The sequence below is a fragment of the Triticum urartu genome, unplaced genomic scaffold (assembly GCF_056163025.1).
Source record: "Triticum urartu cultivar PI428250 unplaced genomic scaffold, HENAU_Tu73 scaffold2, whole genome shotgun sequence".
Taxonomy (NCBI): Eukaryota; Viridiplantae; Streptophyta; class Magnoliopsida; order Poales; family Poaceae; genus Triticum; species Triticum urartu.
Window position 1 is genome coordinate 7,672,734 of NW_028260368.1, and position 27,461 is coordinate 7,700,194.

The window sequence follows — 27,461 nt, forward strand, 5'->3', positions numbered from 1 at the left end:
TTCGAGGATCCAGAGAGGTGTTTTCATAGTCATCTCCGAATATTTGCCATCTCGGAATATTTTCGATTTCATTTTTCTATGATATGTCTTTCTATATGAAAATTGGTTATTTACGATGTACGATGATCCCTGTTAAGCATCCATGGCTGAATGGTTAAAGCGCCCAACTCATAATTGGTAAATTTGCGGGTTCAATTCCTGCTGGATGCACACGAACGGGAACATTCCATAAGTCTATTGGAACTGGCTCTCTATCCATGGAATCTCATCCATCATCCATACATAACGAATTGGTATGGTATATTCATACCATAACATAAGAACAATAAGAACTCGAATTCTTATCGATACTGGAACTCAGAGCATAGGAGGGAAAGTCGATTTATGGATGGAATCAAATACGCAGTATTTACAGAAAAAAGTCTTCGTTTATTGGGAAAGAATCAATATACTTTTAATGTCGAATCGGGATTCACTAAGACAGAAATAAAGCATTGGGTCGAACTCTTCTTTGGTGTTAAGGTGGTAGCTGTGAATAGCCATCGACTACCTGGAAAAGGTAGAAGAATAGGACCTATTCTGGGCCATACAATGCATTACAGACGTATGATCATTACCCTTCAACCGGGTTATTCTATTCCACTTCTAGATAGAGAAAAAAACTAAAGGAGAATACTTAATAATACGGCGAAACATTTATACAAAACACCTATCCCGAGCACACGCAAGGGAACCGTAGACAGGCAAGTGAAATCCAATCCACGAAATAATTTGATCCATGGACGGCACCGTTGTGGTAAAGGTCGTAATTCCAGAGGAATCATTACCGCAAGGCATAGAGGGGGAGGTCATAAGCGCCTATACCGTAAAATAGATTTTCGACGGAATCAAAAAGACATATCTGGTAGAATCGTAACCATAGAATACGACCCTAATCGAAATGCATACATTTGTCTCATACACTATGGGGATGGTGAGAAGAGATATATTTTACATCCCAGAGGGGCTATAATTGGAGATACTATTGTTTCTGGTACAAAAGTTCCTATATCAATGGGAAATGCCCTACCTTTGAGTGCGGTTTGAACTATTGATTTACGTAATTGGAAGTAACCAATTAGGTTTACGACGAAACCTAGAAATCGATCACTGATCCAATTTGACTACCTCTACGGGATAGACCTCAACAGAAAACTGTTGAGTAACGGCAGCAAGTGATTGAGTTCAGTAGTTCCTCATAGAAAATTATTGGCTCTAGAGATATGGTAATATGGAGAAGACAAAATTGTTTGAAGCACGCACAGAACCGGAAGCGCCCCTTGTTTCAAAGAGAGGAGGACGGGTTATTCACATTTAATTTGATGGTCAGAGGCAAATTGAAAGCTAAGCAGTGGTAATTAAGACCCCCGGGGGAAAATAGGGATGTCTCCTACGTTACCCATAATATGTGGAAGTATCGACGTAATTTCATAGAGTCATTCGATCTGAATGCTACATGAAGAACATAAGCCAGATGACGGAACGCAGAGACCTAGGATGTAGAAGATCATAACATGAGCGATTCGGCAGATTTGGATTCCTTTCCTATATATCCACTCATGTGGTACTTCATCATATGATTCATATAAGATCCATCTGTCTAGAGATCGTCATATACATCTAGAAAGCCGTATGCTTTGGAAGAAGCTTGTACAGTTTGGGAAGGGGTTTTTTGAGAGAAAAGAAGAATCTACTTCAACCGATATGCCCTTAGGCACGGCCATGCATAACATAGAAATCACACGTGGAAGGGGTGGGCAATTAGCTAGAGCAGCAGGTGCTGTAGCGAAACTCATTGCAAAAGAGGGTAAATCGGCCACTTTAAGATTACCATCTGGGGAGGTCCGTTTAGTATCCCAAAACTGCTTAGCAACAGTCGGACAAGTGGGTAATGTTGGGGTGAACCAAAAAAGTTTGGGTAGAGCCGGATCTAAGTGTTGGCTAGGTAAACGCCCCGTAGTAAGAGGGGTAGTTATGAACCCTGTGGACCACCCCCATGGGGGCGGTGAAGGGAAAGCTCCCATTGGTAGAAAAAAACCCACAACCCCTTGGGGTTATCCTGCGCTTGGAAGAAGAACTAGGAAAAGGAAAAAATATAGCGATAGTTTTATTCTTCGTCGCCGTAAGTAAATACGTAACTAGGAATATGGAAAATTGCATTTTTGGAATTTGCAATAATGCGATGGGCGAACGACGGGAATTGAACCCGCGCATGGTGGATTCACAATCCACTGCCTTGATCCACTTGGCTACATCCGCCCCTTATCCAGCTAAAGGATTTTTTTCTTTTTTCCATTGATCATTATTCTATTTATTCTGACCTCCGTACTTCGATCGAGATATTGGACATAGAATGCCACTCTTTAAAAAGGAAAAAAGGAGTAATCAGCTGTGACACGAAAAAAAACGAATCCTTTTGTAGCTCATCATTTATTGGCAAAGATAGAAAAGGTCAATATGAAGGAGGAGAAAGAAACAATAGTAACGTGGTCCCGGGCATCTAGCATTCTACCCACAATGGTTGGCCATACAATCGCGATTCATAATGGAAAGGAACATATACCTATTTACATAACAAATCCTATGGTAGGTCGCAAATTGGGGGAATTCGTGCCTACTCGGCATTTCACGAGTTATGAAAATGCAAGAAAGGATACTAAATCTCGTCGTTAACTGAATTCTGAATAGAAAGATTAAGAAGAAAAAAAGATTCAAAATAAAGTAAAGGTAGGCGGGGAATAACCTTATTTATGACAAGTTTCAAACTAGTAAAGTATATCCCTAGGATAAAGAAGAAGAAAAGTGGGCTAAGGAAACTCGCAAGGAAAGTTCCAACCGATCGTCTACTTAAGTTCGAGAGAGTTTTCAAAGCACAAAAACGTATCCCTATGTCTGTTTTCAAAGCACAAAGAGTTCTTGACGAGATTCGCTGGCGTTACTACGAGGAAACTGTTATGATACTGAACCTCATGCCCTATCGAGCATCTTATCCCATCTTAAAGTTGGTTTATTCGGCAGCCGCAAATGCTACTCATTATAGGGATTTCGACAAAGCGAATTTATTTATTACTAAAGCCGAAGTCAGTAGGAGTACTATTATGAAGAAATTCAGACCTCGAGCTCGAGGACGTAGTTTCCCCATAAAAAAAAGCATGTGTCATATAACAATTGTACTAAATATAGTAAAGAAATCTAAATAACCTTTAGATCCATCTAAGATTTCGATTCCCAGTAAAAAAAATATAGAATAGAAAAATATGGGACAAAAAATAAATCCACTCGGTTTCAGACTTGGTACAACCCAAAAACACCATTCCTTTTGGTTCGCACAACCAAAAAATTATTCTGAAGGTCTACAGGAAGATAAAAAAATAAGGGATTGTATCAAGAACTATATACAAAAGAATAGGAAAAAGGGCTCGAATAGAAAAATAGAATCAGACTCAAGTTCCGAAGTAATTACACATAATAGAAAAATGGACTCAGGTTCAAGTTCCGAAGTAATTACACATATAGAAATCCAAAAAGAAATCGATACGATCCACGTCATAATCCATATTGGATTCCCAAATTTATTAAAGAAAAAAGGAGCAATCGAAGAATTAGAGAAAGATCTACAAAAGGAAATTAACTCTGTAAACCAGAGATTTAATATTTCTATCGAAAAAGTTAAAGAACCTTATAGACAGCCTAACATTCTTGCAGAATATATAGCTTTCCAATTAAAAAATAGAGTTTCATTCCGAAAGGCAATGAAAAAAGCCATTGAATTAACTAAAAAAGCAGATATAAGGGGAGTAAAAGTAAAAATTGCGGGTCGTCTCGGAGGAAAAGAAATTGCACGCGCCGAATCTATTAAAAAGGGTAGACTTCCCCTCCAAACAATTCGCGCTAAAATTGATTATTGCTGCTATCCAATTCGGACTATCTATGGAGTATTAGGTGTAAAAATTTGGATATTCGTAGACGAAGAATAAGTAATCTTGTCTTCGGATTCTGTCCATTGATAGAATAAAAAATGACAAGAGACTTTTTTCCTGAAATCCCTGCAAAAGAAGAAATTATACCTCTTTCTATAAGATTTAATGAAAATTGATAAATCATTTAATATAATTGCTATGCTTAGTGTGTGACTCGTTATTTTTTTCTTTTTTTTAAGAAAAAAACTTAGTAATTATAGAAAATTAACTAATAACCAACCTATTGCTTCGTATTGTCGAGATCCTAACTAAGAAACAGTCACTATATGAATAAATACCTCTATCATAACATAAATGAGTAGATGTGTCATATAGTTGTAGCAACTGCAATTTTTTCTCTAAAAAAGAAAAGGGATTCTAGGTTGTGAAGCAAAACTAAAGGGATGTGGATAAAGGGAGGGATGATAGAAAGAAGGAAGAGGAAATAAATAAGATATAGGATTCCACTATGTATGGTCTATGAATTACATCATAAAAGGCAATGTGATAAAGCATCAATATAATAAAAATAATAGAGAATTAAAAATTGTAACTTGAAACAAGAACTACAAATTTAAAGCAATAATAAAGAGCCGCCCGGGTTAATAAAACTGAGAAAATTAACTCGGAAAGAAATTTTTTGGAAGCTCCGTTGCGGGATTCAGACCTAACCATTCAAGGAGAAGCAGTGGGAACGACAGAACCTATGATTCCATAGGATTTTATTGAAAAGAATCCTAACACTTCATTGGGTGGGATGGCGGAACAAACCAAAAAAATTGTCTTATTTGGTAAGTTTATAAATTAACAAATAAGACAGGAAAGAGTAAATATTCGCCCGCGAAATTCTTATTGAATTAGAATACTTTACCGCGATTCAATAAGAGTAAAAATAAGGATTTTTTTAAGAAGGATTACATTATCTATAAATATAGAATTTAGATAAATATACACACACATCTGGATATATTCTAGATCTTCTTTTTTGACTATATATTATATTTTTCTGTTTTAACAAATTCAATATAAAAAAAACCGAACTTTTTCTATTATCTATTAATGTGTATCTATCCGTACCGTAATATTTTGGAATATTATGAATTAGAGAAATTTACATGCTTTCTGATTCCATTCGCGAGGAGCTGGATGAGAAGAAACTCTCATGTCCAGTTTTGCAGTAGAGATGGAACTAAGAAAGAGAACCATCGACTATAACCCCAAAAGAACCAGATTTCGCAAACAACATAGAGGAAGAATGAAAGGAAAATCCTGCCGAGGCAATCGTATTTGTTTTGGTAGATATGCTCTTCAAGCACTTGAACCCGCTTGGATCACGGCGAGACAGATAGAAGCAGGACGAAGAGCAATAACACGATATGCACGTCGTGGTGGAAAAATATGGGTACGTATATTTCCCGACAAACCGGTTACACTAAGACCCACGGAAACACGTATGGGCTCGGGAAAGGGGTCCCCCGAATATTGGGTATCCGTTGTTAAACCTGGTCGTATACTTTATGAAATGGGGGGAGTATCTGAAACTGTAGCTAGAGCAGCTATCTCCATAGCTGCCAGTAAAATGCCCATACGAAGTCAATTTATTCGATTAGAGATATAGAACCCTAAAAGGGGTATGGAAGATAAAAAAAAATGCTCGGTTTTTCTTTCTGGAAAGACAATATTTCTTTCATCCTTTTGCATTGAAATAACAAATTGAAATCAAAATAATATGATTCAACCTCAGACCCTTTTAAATGTAGCAGATAATAGTGGAGCTCGAAAATTGATGTGTATTCGAGTCATAGGAGCTGCTGGTAATCAGCGATATGCTCGTATTGGTGATGTTATTGTTGCTGTAATCAAAGACGCATTGCCCCAAATGCCTCTAGAAAGATCCGAAGTAATTCGAGCTGTAATTGTACGTACATGTAAAGAGTTCAAATGCGAAGACGGTATAATAATCCGCTATGATGACAATGCTGCGGTTATAATTGATCAAAAAGGCAATCCAAAAGGAACTCGAGTTTTTGGCGCGATTGCCGAGGAATTGAGAGAATTGAATTTTACCAAAATAGTTTCATTAGCTCCTGAAGTATTATAAATACTAGTAGGCGAAATTGAGACCAAAGAATTAATTTAGTAGATTGTGTTTTACGTATATGTTTTAAAATCCAAAATGAAAAAAAAAAAAAGAAAACATGTTGATTATAGAAAAATTAGGAGGAACCTAGAATTAGAGTCTTATGGGCAAGGACACTATTGCTGATTTACTAACCTCTATAAGAAATGCGGACATGAATAAAAAAGGAACAGTTCGAGTAGTATCTACAAATATTACCGAAAACATTGTTAAAATACTTCTACGAGAGGGTTTTATTGAAAGTGTTCGGAAACATCAGGAACGTAACAGATATTTCTTGGTTTCAACTTTGCGACATCAAAAGAGAAAGACTATAAAAGGAATATATAGAACAAGAACCTTTTTAAAGCGTATCAGCCGACCCGGCTTACGAATTTATACCAACTATCAAGGAATTCCTAAAGTTTTGGGTGGAATGGGAATTGCTATTCTTTCTACTTCTCGAGGAATAATGACAGATCGAGAAGCTCGACTAAACAGAATTGGGGGAGAAGTCTTATGTTATATATGGTAATCGCCCCGCCTATAGTGCTCGAATTCTATCTCGCCCTTCCTATTTTTAAAATAAAAATAGAAAAATAGGAGAGAAAAAAAATATGACAGAAAAAAAAAATAGGAGAGAAAAAAAAAACCCGAGAGAAGCAAAAGTAACTTTCGAAGGTTTAGTTACGGAAGCCCTACCCAATGGAATGTTCCGCGTTCGGCTAGAGAATGACACCATCATCCTAGGCTATATTTCAGGAAAGATACGGTCTAGTTCTATACGAATACTGATGGGGGATAGGGTCAAAATTGAAGTAAGTCGTTATGATTCAAGCAAGGGACGTATAATTTATAGACTTCCCCATAAGGATTCGAAGCGTATCGAAGACTCGAAGGATAGCGAAGATTTGAAGGATAGCGAAGATTTGAAGGATACCAAAGATTCAAAGGATTAGGTTTTTCTTTTTTTTTCTAGGGTAATAAATTCTAAGTTCTAAAATTCAAGCGAAGAGACTTATTTTTTCCAAAAGATTAGATTCATAGTTTAAAAAAGGATACGGAAATATGAAAATAAGAGCTTCCGTTCGTAAAATTTGTACAAAATGTCGACTGATTCGTAGGCGTGGACGAATTAGAGTCATTTGCTCTAATCCGAAGCATAAACAAAGACAGGGGTAATCTTTCGAAAAAGAACTTTACTTTCTAAAAAGTAAAAAAAAGTACCCGCGGAAATGTTCCAATTCCAAATAAAATAATTTCATTTAAAATAATTAAAGTAAAGGGTTTATTTTACCCTGAAACGGATATCTTTGTATCTTTTTTTCTTTTTTTTATTTCTAACTCATATTTATGAGATAATAAAATATGGCAAAAGCTATACCAAAAATTGGTTCACGTAAGAAAGTGCGTATTGGTTTACGTAGGAATGCACGTTTTAGTTTACGGAAGAGTGCACGTAGAATAACAAAAGGGGTTATTCATGTTCAAGCTAGTTTCAACAATACCATTATAACTGTTACAGACCCACAAGGTCGGGTGGTTTTTTGGTCCTCGGCCGGTACTTGTGGATTCAAAAGCTCAAGAAAAGCATCACCCTATGCTGGTCAAAGAACAGCAGTAGATGCTATTCGTACAGTAGGTTTGCAACGAGCAGAAGTTATGGTAAAGGGCGCTGGTAGTGGAAGAGATGCCGCATTACGAGCCATTGCTAAAAGTGGTGTGCGATTAAGTTGTATACGCGATGTAACACCTATGCCGCATAATGGATGTCGACCGCCTAAAAAAAGACGTCTGTAAAAGAATTAACCCGCTTTCAACTTTCATTTCAAGAGAAATAAACGATTCAATGATAAAATAATAATACTAGTCTATTATGGTTCGAGAGGAGGTAGCAGGATCCACTCAAACACTACAGTGGAAGTGTGTTGAATCAAGAGTAGATAGTAAGCGCCTTTATTATGGTCGTTTCATTCTGTCCCCGCTTAGAAAAGGTCAAGCGGACACCGTCGGTATTGCCTTGCGAAGAGCTTTACTTGGAGAAATAGAAGGAACATGTATCACACGTGCAAAATTTGGGAGCGTGCCGCACGAGTATTCTACAATAGCAGGTATTGAAGAATCCGTACAAGAAATTTTACTAAATTTGAAAGAAATTGTATTGAGAAGTAATCTCTATGGAGTTAGAGACGCATCCATTTGCGTCAAAGGTCCTAGATACATAACTGCTCAAGATATCATCTTACCGCCTTCCGTAGAAATCGTTGATACGGCACAACCTATAGCTAACTTGACAGAGCCCATTGATTTCTGTATTGATTTACAGATCAAGAGAGATCGTGGATATCAGACAGAACTCAGAAAGAACTATCAAGATGGAAGTTATCCTATAGATGCTGTATCCATGCCTGTTCGAAATGTGAATTATAGTATTTTTTCTTGTGGGAATGGAAATGAAAAACACGAGATACTTTTTCTAGAAATATGGACTAATGGAAGTTTAACCCCTAAGGAAGCACTTTATGAGGCTTCTCGTAATTTGATTGATTTATTTCTTCCTTTTCTACACGCGGAGGAAGAGGGCGCTAGTTTCGAAGAAAATAAAAACAGGTTTACTCCACCCCTTTTTACTTTTCAAAAAAGATTAACTAATCTAAAGAAAAACAAAAAAGGAATTCCATTGAATTGTATTTTTATTGATCAATTAGAATTGACTTCTAGAACGTATAATTGTCTAAAAAGGGCCAATATACATACACTATTGGACCTTTTGAGTAAGACTGAAGAAGATCTTCTGAGAATTGACAGTTTTCGTATGGAAGATAGAAAACATATATGGGACACTCTAGAGAAGCATCTCCCAATTGATTTACTTAAGAATAAACTCTCGTTTTAAATCCATTGCAATTTTTTTTCTTCTTCTTTTTCGAGTTAGAATAAAAAGAAAACAATTTAGCATCTTTGGTACAATCTATATTTTCGCGAAATGGATCATAATAAAATGGATTTTAGGTATCTAGGGAAGATTCACTTGGAAGTAACTATTTCCTAGATACCTATGGTACTTCACGGTTGAATGAATCAAAAAATATCTAAAAAAGACCTAAAGTTAATGATTTATCAATGGGTAATGTTGCTCCAATACCTAACCAAAGAGCTACTACAGTACCGATTAAAAAAACGGTCGTAGCTACTGGGCGGCGAAATGGATTTTGGAATTTATTGACATTCTCTAGAAAAGGTACTGTCAATAAGCCTGTTGGCACAGAAACCATTAAAAGAACGCCCAATAACTTATTGGGTACCGTACGGAGTATTTGAAACACGGGAAAGAAGTACCACTCGGGTAATATTTCCAGAGGAGTTGCAAACGGATCTGCCGGTTCACCAATCATTGATGGCTCGAGAACCGCTAAACCTACATTACATGCAATAGTACCTAGAATTACTACTGGAAAAATATATAAAAGATCGTTGGGCCATGCGGGTTCCCCGTAATAATTATGTCCCATCCCTTTAGCTAATTTAGCTCTTAATACAGGATCATTTAAGTCTGGTTTCTTTGTTATTGGGATAGGTGAACTCTTTAGGATCCATCCCCCAAAGGAACCGGACATGAGAATTTATCATCATCCGGCTCGAGCAAGAGTGAAAGAAATAAGACCGCGGAAGATCCTTAATAGAATTAAGGTTTATAATGACTCAATGACTCTAGGCAAGAAAAGCTTTATCAGATTCTCTTTTCCGAAGTTGCACCTACAACTACTCATTGAAAATAATCCTATTCTTATGGGTAAATGCTCAATATCCAAGTGGGCTTACAAATTTGATCATGATCAATTGCTTTGTGGATTGTCTCATGTCTCTTGATTAGTTGGTATTTATCCCCTCAATATCGCAAGTTTCTTACCTCCAAACAAAATATTTACTTGTTACTAATAAAAAATCAAAAAGTTTAGCCTACATTCTTCCTTAGATCCCTTCTTTTACTCCGATAGTATTGCGGATCACAATCGATGCAAAGAAAATGAATGCATTTCCATACTATAATAAAAAGGTAAGTGTAATAAATAGAGAACTGGATCATGTCACATGACTTATTCCATTTCTACTCTATGGGATCTTACGGAGCCTGTTCATGGATGACATGGTTGCGGTATGATCATAGAAGATATTCTCCTCAAGTGAACCAGCCTATCCTTCCTAGGTAGGGGACTTACATGTTGATTGGATGCGGAGACACCTTTGGTTGTGAATTCTAATGTGGCAGATCCAATTCTTTATCTGCATGGCCAAATCAATAATTCAAGTCACACACTCCCATAATCCGCCTTTTTTCTTTCGTAAAATTAACTTCAACTATTTGTATTGTATAAAAATACTTTGGAGTTGAAGAGAAGTATCCAAATGACATGTGTTATTTTACAATAACCCATGCTTGTAGCAATGAAATACCAAAACCTACCCGATATGATATATGATAATTATAATTCTCTATGATATGCCTTCCCTATAAAGGACCCGAAATACCTTGCTTACGTATCATTGGAAAGTGCATTAACATAAATACGGCAGTAAGCAGAGGCAGTACAAAGGTATGTAAACTATAAAAACGAGTCAAAGTGGATTGGCCCACACTAGCACTTCCGCGTAATAACTCCACTAAAGGCGATCCTATTACCGGAATGGCGTCAGGTACACCTGTCACAATTTTGACTGCCCAATAGCCAATTTGATCCCAAGGCAAAGAATAACCAGTTACACCAAATGATGCAGTCAAAACAGCCAAAACCACACCTGTGACCCAAGTTAATTCGCGGGGTTTTTTAAATCCCCCTGTGAGATACACACGAAATACATGCAGGATCATCATTAAAACCATCATACTTGCTGACCATCGATGAACTGATCGGATTAACCAACCAAAGTTGGCCTCGGTCATTATGTATTGAACCGAGGAAAAAGCCTCTGTAACGGTTGGTCGGTAGTAAAAAGTCATAGCAAAACCGGTAGCGACTTGTACTAGAAAACAAGTAAGTGTAATTCCCCCTAAACAATAAAATATGTTGACATGGGGAGGAACATATTTACTAGTTATATCATCTGCAATTGCCTGAATCTCAAGACGTTCCTCAAACCAATCATATACTTTATTGAGATAGGTAACTAACCCGAGTCCCCCTCTAAGAGCCGTATATGAAAATTTCATCTCGTACGGCTCAAGCAGAAACACAAAAATTTTCAACGAATATTAGAAAAAAGGTTCAAAACTTCATCAGCCACTGAATTGGGTCGATTTGCCTTGAAGATATCAAATAAGAAAAATCCGGAATATCTTCTTTGTGATGATAATGCCAAAAAATCTCAAGTTGGCGCGTCTTTCTTTCTTCCTTTCCCTTATGTTGGTCATTAGAGGCTTCTTGACTTTTCTCTTCCCTATAAAGGATTTGTTTTTTTATGCGTAATATAGAAATTATCTTGTTGAGATCCTATGAATCAGTTCAATTAAAACCTTAGATTCATACTAGAGCCACGATGATTTAGTCTCAAGCTAAACAAAAGGCAAGGGTTCTTCGAATAAGAACCGCTTGATAATCATTTATTGAATCAGTGTAATGACTCGACAAAATCGAGAGAAAAAAAGTTGTCTTTTGGGCAAACAAAATTGGAAGGAAGAAAATTTCTTTTTTATTTTTATTTAAGAACTACTTGAATTTTTCAGTCTGGTTGCGAGGTCTTAATAGTGAGTATGAATCATAGTTCCATTTTTTTTTGATCCACTCTATCTATTTCGTGTTCCAGATACTAGAATAAATAATATCTGACGAATTAGAATCATCTTGATAGAGATAACAGGCCCTTTCTATGTATTATCAATAGGATCAATTCTAACAAGTCACACACTCATATTCCAGAGATACCGAAACAAAAAAATTCCGCGGTCGAACTACCATAATATCTAGAAATGTAGATCTTAAACTAGAAAGGCTTTTTTGGATGGAAAAACTCTGACTTCCTAGTTTTAGTTAGTAGAAACCTAATTGGTTAAAATTCCGTCCAGTAAAACGGAAGAATTATAAATTTCTAAAATGATAGATAGGAATATAGCGAATAAAGCCATTGCGATCCCCATAAAAGGAGTAGTCCCCCAACCCGGGGCGACTTTCCCATATTCCGAATTCAAGGGTTTCAGTAAACTACCTGCACCAGTTCGTTTTGGCCTAGGTTTAGAACTATCTTCAACGGTTTGTGTAGCCATAAATTCTATTTAATCATTGGTGTTGACTTTGTATACTATTCCGTTGTAGTTGTAAATACACGATCTTTTCGTAGATCCATTGTAATCTTGAAATTCTATAAAAATGGAAACAGCAACTTTAGTCGCCATCTCCATATCTGGTTTACTTGTAAGCTTTACTGGGTATGCCTTATATACCGCGTTTGGGCAACCCTCTCAACAATTAAGAGATCCATTCGAAGAACACGGAGACTAATTTAAGTAAGAAGTCTCCCAGATAGGGGGACTTCTTACTTAAATGAAATTATTTTATTCTTTTAGTTGGAGTTGGTGGAACCTTAGGTGGTTCTCGGAAGAAGATAGCGAAAAAAATTATCCCTAAAGTCGAAACTAAAAGGAACGTATAAACCAATGCTTCCATAGATTCGATCCTGGTTTATTTACAATTATAACTTCCACACCTATTCATTTGTCATTTGGGATAATTTCCCATATAAAGAAAGAAAAAGAGTCAAAGAAAGGATGGGAGATGTTTCCCATGTCAAATCAAAAAAGAGAGGTGAAAGATACTATAACAATGTGTATCAAACTGCCTGTTTCCTTGTAGTTGGATCTCCCACTTTTTGGAATGTTCCAAATTCCACTTGAGCATCCAAATCTGGATCAATACCAGCAAAAACATCTCGGAACAATGTTCTAGCGCCATGCCAAATGTGTCCGAAAAAGAAGAGCAAAGCAAAGGTAGCATGACCAAAAGTGAACCAACCCCTTGGACTGCTGCGAAAAACACCATCAGATTTCAAAGTAGCCCGGTCTAATTCAAAAATTTCCCCTAATTGAGAACGCCTCGCATATTTTTTTACAGTAGCAGGATCAGAATAACTTACTCCATTAAGTTCGCCACCATAGAACTCCACCGTTACACCTACTTGTTCAACACTATATTTGGATTCTGCTCTTCTAAAAGGAACGTCTGCTCTAACAATTCCCTCCTCATCTACCAAAACAACCGGAAATGTTTCAAAAAAAGTAGGCATACGGCGTACAAAAAGCTCACGTCCTTCTTTATCTCTAAAGACGGGATGTCCTAACCATCCAACAGCTATTCCATCCCCATTGTCCATTGAGCCTGCTCTGAATAATCCCCCTTTTGCCGGATTATTACCAATATAATCATAAAAGGCTAATTTTTCGGGAATTTTAGACCAAGCTTCTGATAAACTAAGATTTTCGGCTAAACCATTGCTAACTCTTCGATATATTTCTTGCTGAAAGTATCCCTGATCCCACTGATAACGAGTAGGCCCAAATAATTCGATTGGGGTCGTTGCTGACCCATACCACATAGTTCCAGCAACTACGAAAGCTGCAAAAAAAACAGCAGCGATACTACTGGAAAGTACAGTTTCAATATTGCCCATACGTAATCCTTTATATAGACGTTGAGGCGGACGGACACTAAGATGGAATAAGCCCGCTATATACCCAATGTACCCGCAGCAATATGATGAGAAGCTATTCCCCCCGGAACAAAAGGATCAAAACCTTCTGCACCCCACGCTGGATTTACAGCTTGTACTTTTCCAGTTAGTCCATAAGGATCGGATACCCATATCCCAGGACCATACAAACCCGTTACATGAAATGCCCCAAAGCCAAAGCAAGCCACCCCTGCAAGAAATAAATGAATTCCAAAGATCTTGGGCAAATCCAAAGAGGGTTTTCCCGTCCGCTCATCAGAGAATATTTCTAGGTCCCAATATACCCAATGCCAGATCGCTGCCAAGAAACACAAGCCAGAAAACACAATATGCGTACCTGCCACACCTTCATAACTCCAAATACCCGGATTTGTTACAGTTCCTCCTGAAATACTCCAACCACCCCACGAATCCGTTATTCCTAAACGAGTCATGAAGGGAATTACGAACATACCTTGTCTCCACATTGGATCCAGAACAGGATCAGAGGGATCAAAAACTGCTAATTCGTATAAAGCCATTGAGCCAGCCCAACCAGAAACTAGAGCTGTGTGCATTATATGCACCGCAAGCAATCGACCCGGATCATTCAATACGACAGTATGAACACGATACCAAGGCAAACCCATGGAAATACCCCTTTAGCAAAGAAAAATAGACACGATGTCGCTTTATTTTATCGCATTGAAAAAGACTATCCATATCCTATGTACCTAACCCTTCTAGGGGATTCTGTGTCAGAAAGCGCGAATATTTATTTCATTCCATTAAAAATAAGAAGCCAATTCTGTTCATAAGAAGAAAGAGAAGCAGATCTATTCTATACTCGATAAGTGCCAATATGCAATGGGTAACTTGGCCAATTTGGAAAAAACGAAGAATAGATCGCTACCCCTCTTTGTTTAGCATTCAAATCACCCATTCCCTTTTCTTTATTCAATCTGTCTTACATTCCTTATATGTATAACCTTTCAATCTACGTATTAATAGAATCTATAATATTCATATAGAATAAGAATAAAAATTAAGACAATAAACTGCGGATTCTTTCTTTCTGTTCCATTCTTACGTTTCCATATTAAAGTGTGGTTTTCTTACTTAAATTTAATAATATTAATCTAATATGCCCATTGGTGTTCCAAAAGTACCTTACCGGATTCCTGGAGATGAAGAAGCGACTTGGGTTGACTTATACAATGTTATGTATCGAGAAAGGACACTTTTTTTAGGTCAAGAGATTCGTTGCGAGATCACGAATCATATTACAGGTCTCATGGTATATCTGAGTATAGAAGATGGAATTAGTGATATTTTTTTGTTTATAAACTCCCCAGGCGGGTGGCTAATCTCAGGAATGGCTATTTTTGATACGATGCAAACGGTGACACCAGATATATATACAATATGCCTCGGAATAGCCGCCTCCATGGCGTCCTTCATTCTGCTTGGAGGAGAACCCACCAAGCGTATAGCATTCCCTCACGCGAGGATTATGCTTCACCAACCTGCTAGTGCTTATTATCGGGCAAGGACACCAGAATTTTTACTAGAAGTAGAAGAGTTACACAAAGTTCGCGAAATGATCACAAGGGTTTATGCAGTAAGAACAGGCAAGCCTTTTTGGGTTGTATCCGAAGACATGGAAAGGGATGTTTTTATGTCAGCAGACGAAGCCAAAGCTTATGGACTTGTCGATATTGTAGGGGATGAAATGATTGACAAGCACTGCGATACTGATCCAGTGTGGTTTCCAGAAATGTTTAAGGATTGGTAGTGTCCGGATTTCTTGTAAAGTTATTTCACAGCTAAATTCGTGTTTTCCTCGATTTAATAGAAAATAGAAAGACTTCATGATGAGCAATCATCAGGTTAAGATGGATCTAAACCAATCCATTTTTTTCTATATACATACAACATGCCGACGGTTAAACAACTTATTAGAAACGCAAGACAGCCAATACGAAATGCTCGAAAAACGGCCGCGCTTAAAGGATGCCCTCAGCGTCGAGGAACATGTGCTAGGGTGTATGTGCGACTCGTTCAGATCATGACTTCAAACAAATATAAAAAAAATTGAAGTATCCATGATTAGTACCAATGAATAGGATATAGCTTCTCTATCCTAGATTTCTATGGTATATGGAATTTATGGTTTCCTTTGGTGCAAATCCAATTATCTAAATTGGAAATAAGAAGCAATTCTCCCATTGGTAGCAAATGGTTATCCATTAAGCGGAGGAAATAGTAATAAAAAGAAAAAGGCTTATGCTCCTTTATCTTAAAAGAACGGACTAACAGGGTCAGCTACTTAGCCAACTTTCATAATTAAATACCGTCACTGTATGGATAACTCTTATTGTGAAAAGAGCTATTTACTCTATAATGGATAGGTAGAGCCAAAGAATGTGGACTATACAAGTTCGCAATACCTTTTGATGAAAGAAAGGGCTCCGGTGTATAGAGAGGGCCTCACCGTTTAAAAGGGAACCATAGAAACGATGGAACCCACTATTTTTTTTAGTATTATTAGAATGAATTTGTTATTTCGTATAGAAATAACTGAACGGAGTGGAATAAAAAATCGTGGTTGGGAAGGTTACTATAGCAAAAGCCATTGGAATTAATATTTTATATATCGGAATAATTAGTTTTGTTATTAATGAGAAAAAGGGTGGCTAAAAGAAGAGAAATCATTAGTTATTCATTAAGGTTAATTTGATTCAATGACCAGAGTTCCGCGAGGATATATAGCCCGGAGACGACGAACAAAAATGCGTTCATTTGCCTCAAACTTTAGAGGGGCTCATTTAAGACTTAATCGAATGATTACCCAACAGGTAAAAAGAGCTTTTGTTTCCTCTCATCGAGATAGAGGTAGGCAAAAGAGGGATTTTCGTCGTTTGTGGATCACTCGGATAAACGCAGCAACGCGGGTATATAAAGTATTCGATAGTTATAGTAAATTAATACACAACCTGTACAAGAAGAAATTGATTCTTAATCGTAAAATGCTTGCACAAGTAGCTGTATCAAATCCAAATAATCTTTACACGATTTCCAATAAAATAAAGATCATCAATTAAAGGTATAAATAAAGTAATATACTGGAATAATAAAAGATGAATTCCCGGAGAGGGAACTCCGGGAAGATACAATAAATTAAGATTAAGTGGTAGGAATCAACGAGCTGGATTACTTTCTTTATAATATATATAGGTCTGGCCCTTTCGAATTCGAATAAAACATCAACAATCGGAACTTAAGTTCCGGTTGTTGTTTCTTAAATTTTGGTTGTTGTTTCTTAAGTTTCGATTGGAATTGTACTTTTGCGTTAATTGAGGAATATGTCTATTTTTTCTGGGTCTAGAACCTGTAATTATTGAAATTGACTGGGCTTGAAATTGCTTTTCGTTCTCATAGTTACGAAACGGTAAGAAAGATAAAATACGAGCCTGTTTTATAGCAAGAGTAATTAATCGTTGTTGTTTCAAGGTTAATCTATTTATTCGTCTCGATAATATTTTTCCTTGTTCACTAATAAATCTATTAATTAAACTCATGTTTCTATAATCAATTCGATCTCCCGGGCCAATCCGGGGACGCCTACGAAAAGGTTGTTTAGATTTACGAAAAGGTTGCTTGAATTTACGAAAAGTTTGCTTGGATTTACGAAAGGGTTGCTTGGATTTATTAAAAGTTTGCTTGGATTTACTAAAGGGTTGCTTAGATTTAAGAAAAGGTTGTTTAGATGTATACATGATTTATTCCTTATTTAAAATTTGAAAATTTGAAAATTCACTTCTTTATTTTATTAATTTAGGATCCAGAAGAAGTAGTTTTTCTTTGATCCATATCTTATTTGATTCATATTATAGTATATGAATACCCTCTATACATATGAAATAATATCTACCGGAAATCAGATGAGTTGATTTGTATTTTGTATTCTATACTATGTTTTCTTTATATATTAAATATGAAGTTCTTACTCTTTCTGTTGTTTGGAAAGATCAAACACACGATGTTCCTATTTCTTTATTTCGTGATGAGTCGTATGCTTGCGACAATAACGACAAAATTTTTTGAATTCTAATTGTCCGGGTGTATTGTGGCGATTCTTTTGAGTACTATATCTAGAAATCCCCGTCGATTCCTCATTGGCACCTTTTCGAACACAACTGATGCATTCCAAAATAACTCTGATTCTAACATCTTTTCCCTTGGCCATGAACCTCCTTTTCTTTTTGGATTGACTTAACTTAATTCTTCTACTTATTCTTTTATTCTTCTATTTTGAATCCGAAGAAGAAGAATAAAATTCATTAGAATAATTTTTTTTTATTCTTTAATTAAGTAATAAAAAATAGAGAAATAATTAAAGAATACAATCCTTGTCGAATTAGCAAAGATTTTGGTTCGAAATCCTTTCATTTAATTAGCCAGCCCCGCCTTTTCTATGCTCTGATTTCTGAGGCCTTATTTAGCTTGGGTACCCCTTTAAATTGAATTTCTATTTTCAAAAATGGGGTTTACCAAATTTTTAATGACTCTGAGGTTCAACCCAATCCATCTTTTCTTTCTTTTTCCTTCCGATACTAAAAAAAGATTGAAAAGGATCAAATTTTGTCATATCACGAAGAAATCTATCCCTCCCATAGCAATAACTAGAATTAAAAAAAAGGGAATGACAAAGCATCTGGGAATAAACGATTAATTTCTATCAATAAACCTGCTAAAGCACCAAACCATAGAGTACTTAGCACGGGTGCTACAGAGAGATATGTTTTTATATCCCGCATTGAAAATCCTCCTTCCTTGTTGGAATACATATATGATCATAAACTCTTGCCCAAGATTGTTATGCTATATATAAAATGAACCATATCGACGAAATTTTCCTATCCCTAAAAAAGAAAAAGATGACCCCTTCTTCCTATATATTACCAAGGAAAAGTAATCCTTCTTTTATAGGCGAAATTATATTGGATTTTATATGTATATAATTCCTTAATTATATGAGACCAAAAAGAAGAAATGACACGAGGGTTCTATATATAGATAGAGAAAGAAAGAAGAAGAAAATTATGATGTGGAAAAGAAGACAGGAATTGTGTACAATGGCATTGTACAACAATTTAATTTGGAAAAGGGATGTAGCGCAGCTTGGTAGCGCGTTTGTTTTGGGTACAAAATGTCACAGGTTCAAATCCTGTCATCCCTACCTATTACTTCTTTCTTCTTTATAGGCAGTAGCGACGAGATCAATTAAAGTAAAGTGGGTATAACTTGAATTTGTGGAGACTATACGTACGTGAGATACATTAGGAATAGAAAAAGATTTTCTTTTTGAATGAATGAAAGCGCTCTTAGTTCAGTTCGGTAGAACGCGGGTCTCCAAAACCCGATGTCGTAGGTTCAAATCCTACAGAGCGTGATTCCATCTATTTTATGTCGAAGCAGAGTAAAATAACTTAACAAAATTGAATTGTAACTCCAATTTCAATTTGACCTCCTCTCTGGTCTGGAGGAGGTCAATCAAAAAAAAAAAATGACTCAATCAAAGATCCAACTGATCCCCACGCCTGTATTGCAAATACGCAGTCACGAATAATCCCGCTAAAGTAATAGGAATTAGGCCTAAGACGATTCCAAATAGAAAAACTTCAATCATTTCGATTTGTTCGAGGGGATAAAAAAAGAGGTACGATCTATCCCTAAATAGTACTCTAAATTATCCACGAATCTCAATGACCAAGAAAAGAATTCCTAATTAGTCTGGAAAAGAGTCGTAGAATGCCAGGAATCCCAAAGAAAGATTTTTCTTTTCTGAATTATAATTATTCAGTCAATTCAAATAAGGCGTATCTTGTTCAAGCCAATAAATAGAGCTGGGGTTATAGTTAAAGCAGCCAGTAGAAAACCAAAATAACTAGTTAAAGTAAGCATGAAAGAGTTAAATTCCATTTATTTTTTTTTACTACACTACATATGTTGGTAAAGCATTTACCTAAGTTATGGAAAATTCATAATTCATCAGTTATTTTAGATAATACTAAAAAACAAGATAGAGTAAGATACAGAAGTGTAAAAGAAAGTGGATTCATCAGATGATACATGAGTCCCTAATTCCGAATCAAGAGATTTGTTGTGGAATTTGTCAATTGAGTAAAGTAATAATATTAAGAACTAGATCATCTAACCCCATTGAATGAAAAAAAGAAATTCAATTTTCAGGGAAATTTTTGAATAAGAGATAAATAAACAATTGAATTTGAAAAAAAAAACTTCTTTCTATTTTGGATAATTTCTTTTTCAATAGGACCCTCTTTTTGGAGTGAACGATCGAATATTCCCCTATTCCTTCTTATTTTAACTGATTGTATTCCATATGGAATAAGAGGAGAACAAAAGCATTCCACGACCTGCCAAGGGGCTGTTAAAAAAAAAAAAAAAAGAAAGCTCTTCCTTGAATTTACTTTATTTTTATTCCTTTTTCGAACTCCAACCAAAGTAGATTCGAAGACGAGTCACTTCAATTATCCTTTTAAGTTCTATTCTATCTTCTGTCTTTCCCTATTTCATCTCGTAAAGTTCCGCGCTCGCAGTTTGGTCAAGAAAGTTAGACCTAATCCAAAAACAATACAAGGATGAATTACGAATTATGAAAGGATAGATTTCACATATACTTGTCCTTGTATTGTGTCAGTATGAGAATATCCTTCCTAAATTATTTATCCAAACCTATTGATCATTAACTTAGATTTTCCCAAGATTTTGGCTGCTATTCCGAATTACTCTATTATTCCGAAGCCAATGAAAAGTAAGTAGAACCTACAAAAATGGGGTTTTCTATTGATGCCTTGAATAACATATAGCTTACCTATAGACAAAAAAAAAATAAAAAAGTAATTATGTTTCGGAACCAGGCAAAACCAGATTGCTGTGCCATAGGAAGGATAGCTATACTAATTCGGTATACTCAAAATACACCTTTGGTACAAAATTGACAATCTCACAAGGATGAAATATCAGTAATTTTCTATTTACTGGTCGATCCCATCTTTTACGGAATCAATTCCTTTTTTGAATGTACAAAAATTTTGGGAGTTCAGCATGTCTGGAAGCACGGGAGAACGTTCTTTTGCTGATATTATTACCAGTATTCGATACTGGGTTATTCATAGCATTACTATACCTTCCCTATTCATTGCGGGTTGGTTATTTGTCAGTACGGGTTTAGCTTATGACGTGTTTGGAAGTCCTAGGCCAAACGAGTATTTCACGGAAAGCCGACAAGGAATTCCGTTAATAACCGACCGTTTTGATTCTTTAGAACAACTCGATGAATTTAGTAGATCCTTTTAGGAGGCCCTCAATGACCATAGATCGAACCTATCCTATTTTTACAGTGCGATGGCTGGCTATTCACGGACTAGCTGTACCTACTGTTTTTTTCTTGGGATCAATATCAGCAATGCAGTTCATCCAACGATAAAACAAATTCCAACTATAGAACTATGACACAATCAAACCCGAATGAACAAAATGTTGAATTGAATCGTACCAGTCTATACTGGGGTTTATTACTCATTTTTGTACTTGCTGTTTTATTTTCCAATTACTTCTTCAATTGAGAGAAAGAAAGAGACTAATAAGAATTCTCTTATCCCATTTGGAAGGATACCATCCTTATAACTACCCATGACTGTTTTTGTCTCTAGCATGACCAATTGATAAAATGTGGAGGAAAGTAGGGGAAATGGCCGATACTACTGGAAGAATTCCTCTTTGGCTGATAGGTACTGTAGCTGGTATTGCTGTGATTGGTTTAGTAGGTGTTTTCTTTTATGGTTCATATTCTGGATTGGGTTCATCTCTATAGTAATCGGAGGGACCAGATTGTAAACATGAAAAAGTAGGAGCTTAGCGGGTCCTTACCCCCCTTTATCTGATTAGAGCGGAAAGGACCCGCGGAATTTTTATTTTACTCTTATAACGCGAATTGAATCTATTCGATTCACTCTTATGAAGCAACAAGAAAAAGAGATCACTCGAGGATCCAATATCTTATTCCACGAAGGAAGTATCCTGAAAATCCTTGATTTAGTTTCGAGTAATAAACTAATAAAACCTTAATCAAAACTATTCAACTAGCCTAAAAATAAAAAAACCTTCAATGGAAGAGTTTACTTTTTTTTTGCAAAATTTCTGTAAATTTGAAGTTGAACTTAATTAAACAAGCCAAGCAATTTGCTCACAATCACAAGAAATTTTTCCCCCGCCATATTTTCTTCCCCTCTGTTTGTCCACTACCTCGGCTAAACCTAAGCAAAAGAAAAAGAGGTCCAAGAGACAGACCCGAATAAAGAAGAAATAGTAATCTTTGACGAATTAGGAAGAAAAAGGATTCTTATTTTGATACAAGAAGAATCGGCACAAGAAAAAGGCTTTTTCTTGTGCCGAATAGACGATTAAGAAGACCTGCAATCCCTCCGAAAAAGAAGAAATTTTAATTTGATTGTTCTCGCCTTTGCCTTGGATTCTCTTCTTTTGCATGGGATATAAATAAGGAATTCCAGACATCTCATAAACAAAAAGCAGTCTAAACAAAAAAAGGATTTCCAAAATAGATCATAGATAATTCTAGCAATTGCCAATAAATCGAGGCTTTTTACCAACTTGATGGTAAGAAATCCCGGGACCTAGAAATTCATTTCGTACAATTGAACCTTTTCAAACTGTTTCTTTTTGAGAACCAAAAAAACTTGTGCCAAAATAACGGATGCGAAGAAGAACAAAAGGCCTTGGACACGTAATGGATCCTGAAGCACGATTTCTGCGTCCCCCTGACCAAAACCTCCCACATTAGGATTGCTTGTTAATGGTTGATCAAGCTTGATGGATTCCCCCTCTGAAACAAGAAGTTCTGGTCCGGGAGGTATAATATCAATCACTTGGCGTCCATCTGATGCATCAACTATGGATATTTCATACCCCCCCTTTTCTTTACGTAGTATTTTTCTTACTATACCTGTTGACGTAGCATTATAGACTGTATTGTTACTCTTGCTACCCATCAGGATAGATCTGTCCTCTTCCTCGGTTTCCCCCTACATATATGGGATATTTTAAGAAATGAGCATCTTTCTTCGTAGCAGGATCAGGGGAAAGAATGGGAAAGACAATTTCACTATATTTCTTACCGGGAACAGGGCCTATCACAAGAATGTTTTTTTTATCGGGACGATAACTCTGAAAAGCAAGATTTCCTATCTTTTCTTTTAACTCAGGGGAAATACGATCGGGCGGCGCTAATTCGAATCCCTCGGGCAAAATAAGAACAGCACCTACATTCAACCCTCCCTTTTTTCCATTAGCAAGAACTTGTTTCAATTGCATATCATAAGGAATTCGAAGAACTGCTTCAAATACAGTATCGGGAAGCACAGCTTGGGGAACTTCAATATCGACGGGCTTGCTAGCTAAATGGCAATTGGCACATACAATTCGTCCAGTTGCTTCTCGTGGGTTTTCATAACCCTGCTGCGCAAAAATGGGATATGCATTTGAAATAGATGTCCGAGTTATTACGTATATCATGATCGATACAGAAATCGATCGAGTTATCTGTTCCTTTACCCAAGAAAAAGTATTTCTATTTTCCATGTCCAATCGCAGATCCCAGAATTTCTACAATAAATTAGATAGGTAGCTAAGCTAATCTAGTTCCCTATACACGAATCTGTTGTCATTCTACTGCAACAGTTGTACTGCAATGATGAATACCTTAAAGTAGGTATAAATAGAAAGAATTTTGCTAAAATGGAAAAGGGCTTTCTTTCTAAAAAAAGATGCTTGCTAATTTGATTAATATTAATATCGGGAGATCAAATGAATTTATGCTTCACTAATTGAATGATAAATGACTACAAGCGAAGGAGATAGACGATTTAAACAAAAAAAGACCCAAAATTTCAAACATGTATCTAGAATTACTGGAAAACTACAAACAAAAATAGTGAAAATAAGCTCGTTAGGAGCCCATCCAAAATCGTTGTAGACCCAACGAATTACTAGTTCCCAACCACGGGTGGAGTGAAATCCAACAAAAAAATCAGTAACTAAAAGAATAAAAAAAGCTTTTATTGAGTCATTTAAATTATAGAAGAATTCCTGAACCCAAGAATTCAAAATGACAAGTTCCTCTTTACCCAGAAAAAAAGAACCACTTAGAATAGCCAAACAGATTATATTTGTCGAGAAATGCAAAATGGTATGGAGATGATCCTCATTATTTATTTTGACCCATTGTATTATTTCCTTGTGTATTCCTGTAGGAGGTTTTTGTACATGTGTCTTTAGTTTCCCTTTTATCATCTCGTCCAAGAGAGAAAGTTCTTCTAATTCTATGAATCTTTCTAGAATCCTTTTCTCTTGAATATCAGTTAAGAGAGTTTCGGATTGCCTGGTATTCCACCAATTCTTAATCCAAAGTTCCAGACATTTGTTAAATGAGGAAGAGACCCCCCAAGGCAAAAGTACGATAAATACAAGATATAGTAAAGAAGGCAATGCTTTCTTTTTTTTCATTTTTGATCTGTAAATGGAGTTGTTAATGAATATGCTTCATTCGCTGACTCTATTCCATTCCCTGACTCTATATGATGATATTTCTATTTCATGATATTTCTATTTCTTTGAAGCAAAAACTCTATAGGTTTGATACCCTGTATCTATTCTTCTTTTTTGTATATTAGTTATTAGTGGAATTTCAGTGCATTGGGTTCTTTCTTAGATCTAGATGGAATGAAATAGTGAAATAGAATAAAAAAAAAGCCCTTTCGGATGAAAAAGGAAGAATAGTATGCGATATATCTAACTTGGATAAAAAAAAATTAAAAGCAAATTTCTCTTATCCTCGTTTGTTCCTTCCTTTAGATAAATACTTAAAAATCCCCTTACAATAACAAATCCAATTTAGAAGGGACTTCCTCCCTGTGTTGAGAAAACTTTTCTTCTTCCAATTCTTCTTTTCTTCATTCAACTCAGTTCAAAAAAGATACCTCAAAATACTTCAATTGGTACGCGCAAGAAATAGGCCAATTCGGCAGCTTTTTGTTCAATTTCTCGTGGAGTAAAAAATTTATCATCAGTACGAGTCAAGGGAATGATCCCCTGGCCCCGGATTTCCATATAAAGAATACGACGAGGATAAAGACCCTCTTTAACCTGAATTCTAATTGATTGGATATCCCGCATAAGGAATCGAAGGAAGACGCGACGTTTTATTCCAGGGAATCCCCAACGAAAAATGCACACTATTCCCTCTTTTCTATCGAATCGGTCATAACCACTACCTACATTCCACAAAATAGTACACCACAAGTAGGAGCTAATGAATAGGCCTGCGATTCCGTAGAAAGACATCACGACCCCCTGCGGAAAAAAAAGAATTTCTTGAGATGGAAGTATAGATATAATATTCTTACCAAGATAACTGGAAATCCCAACCGATAAGAATCCTAGTGAACCTAGAAAAAGAATACAGGCCCAGAAAAAATTACCCCTTTTTCGAGAACCTTTTAGAAGTTCTACCCATATGTGTTCTGATCGCCAATTCATATTAGATATACTAAATCCAGCAGCGGTCGATTGAAATTGAGAGAATAAGCTAAATAATTTTGACTTTACTTTTTTTGATTCTGAAATCGCCTTCAGCAACTAGTACTCCTGTGAAATAATAGGTTAGATACATTGACTTTCTATTCAAAAAATATTCGTTGATTCAATTAAAATAAATAAAATAAAACTCGCTATACCTGGCTCTGCATATTCATGCATTTATGCTCGTAGCCTATATCCGCATCCATAACCGTTTTTCATTTGTGTGTAGAAAGTGTGTGTAGAAAAAGCCACATACCCTACCATATTATATTACTTACACTAAAAAATACTAGACAATCTTATTTTTTTGCACATAAAGAAATAAAGAAGTCATTGCAATTGCCGGAAATACTAAGCCTACTAAAGGCACGAAAATAGAAGGTAAGTTTAAATCCGTCATGGAATAGGTGTCTCAATTCAAATTTACTATTTCTATCTAGTCGAAAAATATCTTAAGATTCTTATGATATAATTAAGTATATCTATTATAAGGAATATTGACTATTGTATTGTATTTTTTATTTTTAGTTTGAAAAATATTCTGTAAAAAAAATGAAAGGATAATAAGAAAATTCCAAAAAAGGAGAACTAATTAAAAAGATTTTATTTTGATTTTCCCATCCTCATGGCCTTTCTATCTTTCTAATCTAATTTGAAATTGGATTCAAAAGAAAGCGGTTAGAATTTACTTCCTGCATACATACTTCTCTAGAAGCGCATACAATAATGCGTGGTAAAGGCGGAAAAATAGTATATTCAATCAAAATCAAAGGGCAAATTATCTTACCTACTATAGATCCCCTACTACCCTCTTAGACTTTAAAAGGCGATATACCACCCAAAGAAAGGGTATGAAAATGCCGGGTGGAGTTAGCTTTTCGACGAAGACCTGTCCCGTGCAGCGAAGCCCTGTTAGTAAGACCCCCCGCAATAATGGATTATAGAAGAATATTATTCCAAATACTCCTCTGGACGCATATAGTAGCATTGCGATTCCGAATCTTTTTTATTTATGAATATGAACAGAAAAAATTCATTGTATCGTTGGGTCGGAGCGGAGGTTTGGTCCAGAAAAATTAGAAACAAAACGTCTACTCTACCGCATTGAAGTCTATAGCGCTGTATTTCCACGAAAGTATAATTCTTACCATCAGGATACGATCCTTTCTTTTGAACTAAACGTCTCTACGATGGGTCCAGGTTCTATGTCCAATCCCAAATCAAGGATTTCTCGCTCTTGATCGGAGTCATAAACTAAAAAAAAACTACCTTTTTATCCTTTTTCTCAAGGTTATAGAAAACTTCCTTATCTAGTTCTAGCATTTTGAAAAAAAAAAAATGCTTCTTTTTTTACACACAGTTCGAGTCACTTGTTGACTCACGATTACGCCTGTTAAAAGTTTCAAACGTCCTCTTTTTTGAAATTGAAAGAGAGTCCTATAAAAAGGTCTAACTTCCAAACTATGTCTTTTTTCATTCATTCTCCTTTAGTTTTTTTCTCTATCTAGAAGTGGAATAGAATAACCCGGTTGAAGGGTAATGATCATACGTCTGTAATGCATTGTATGGCCCAGAATAGGTCCTATTCTTCTACCTTTTCCAGGTAGTCGATGGCTATTCACAGCTACCACCTTAACACCAAAGAAGAGTTCGACCCAATGCTTTATTTCTGTCTTAGTGAATCCCGATTCGACATTAAAAGTATATTGATTCTTTCCCAATAAACGAAGACTTTTTTCTGTAAATACTGCGTATTTGATTCCATTATCATTATCATATGATAATACTATATTTTATTATTTTATTATTTTATTTGTATTTCTTTATTGTATTATACCTTAATATATATATTCTAGATATATAGAATAGACGAATCTCAATTTGTCAAGTCTCATGATCATATCATGATCTATTTTTATTCGGCTCAATCTTTTTTTTCTAAAAAAGATTGAGCCGAGTTT

General features: G+C 35.9%; 2 non-coding genes across 2 annotated transcripts; both read left to right on the plus strand.

Moving 5' to 3' along the window:
* The first annotated feature begins 18,983 nt into the window (after nt 1–18,983).
* On the plus strand, nt 18,984–19,057 carry TRNAP-UGG (transfer RNA proline (anticodon UGG)). The gene has a single exon. It is a non-coding gene; the product is annotated as a tRNA-Pro (tRNA).
* Nucleotides 19,058–19,196: 139 nt separating this feature from the next.
* On the plus strand, nt 19,197–19,270 carry TRNAW-CCA (transfer RNA tryptophan (anticodon CCA)). The gene has a single exon. It is a non-coding gene; the product is annotated as a tRNA-Trp (tRNA).
* The last annotated feature ends 8,191 nt before the right edge of the window (nt 19,271–27,461 follow it).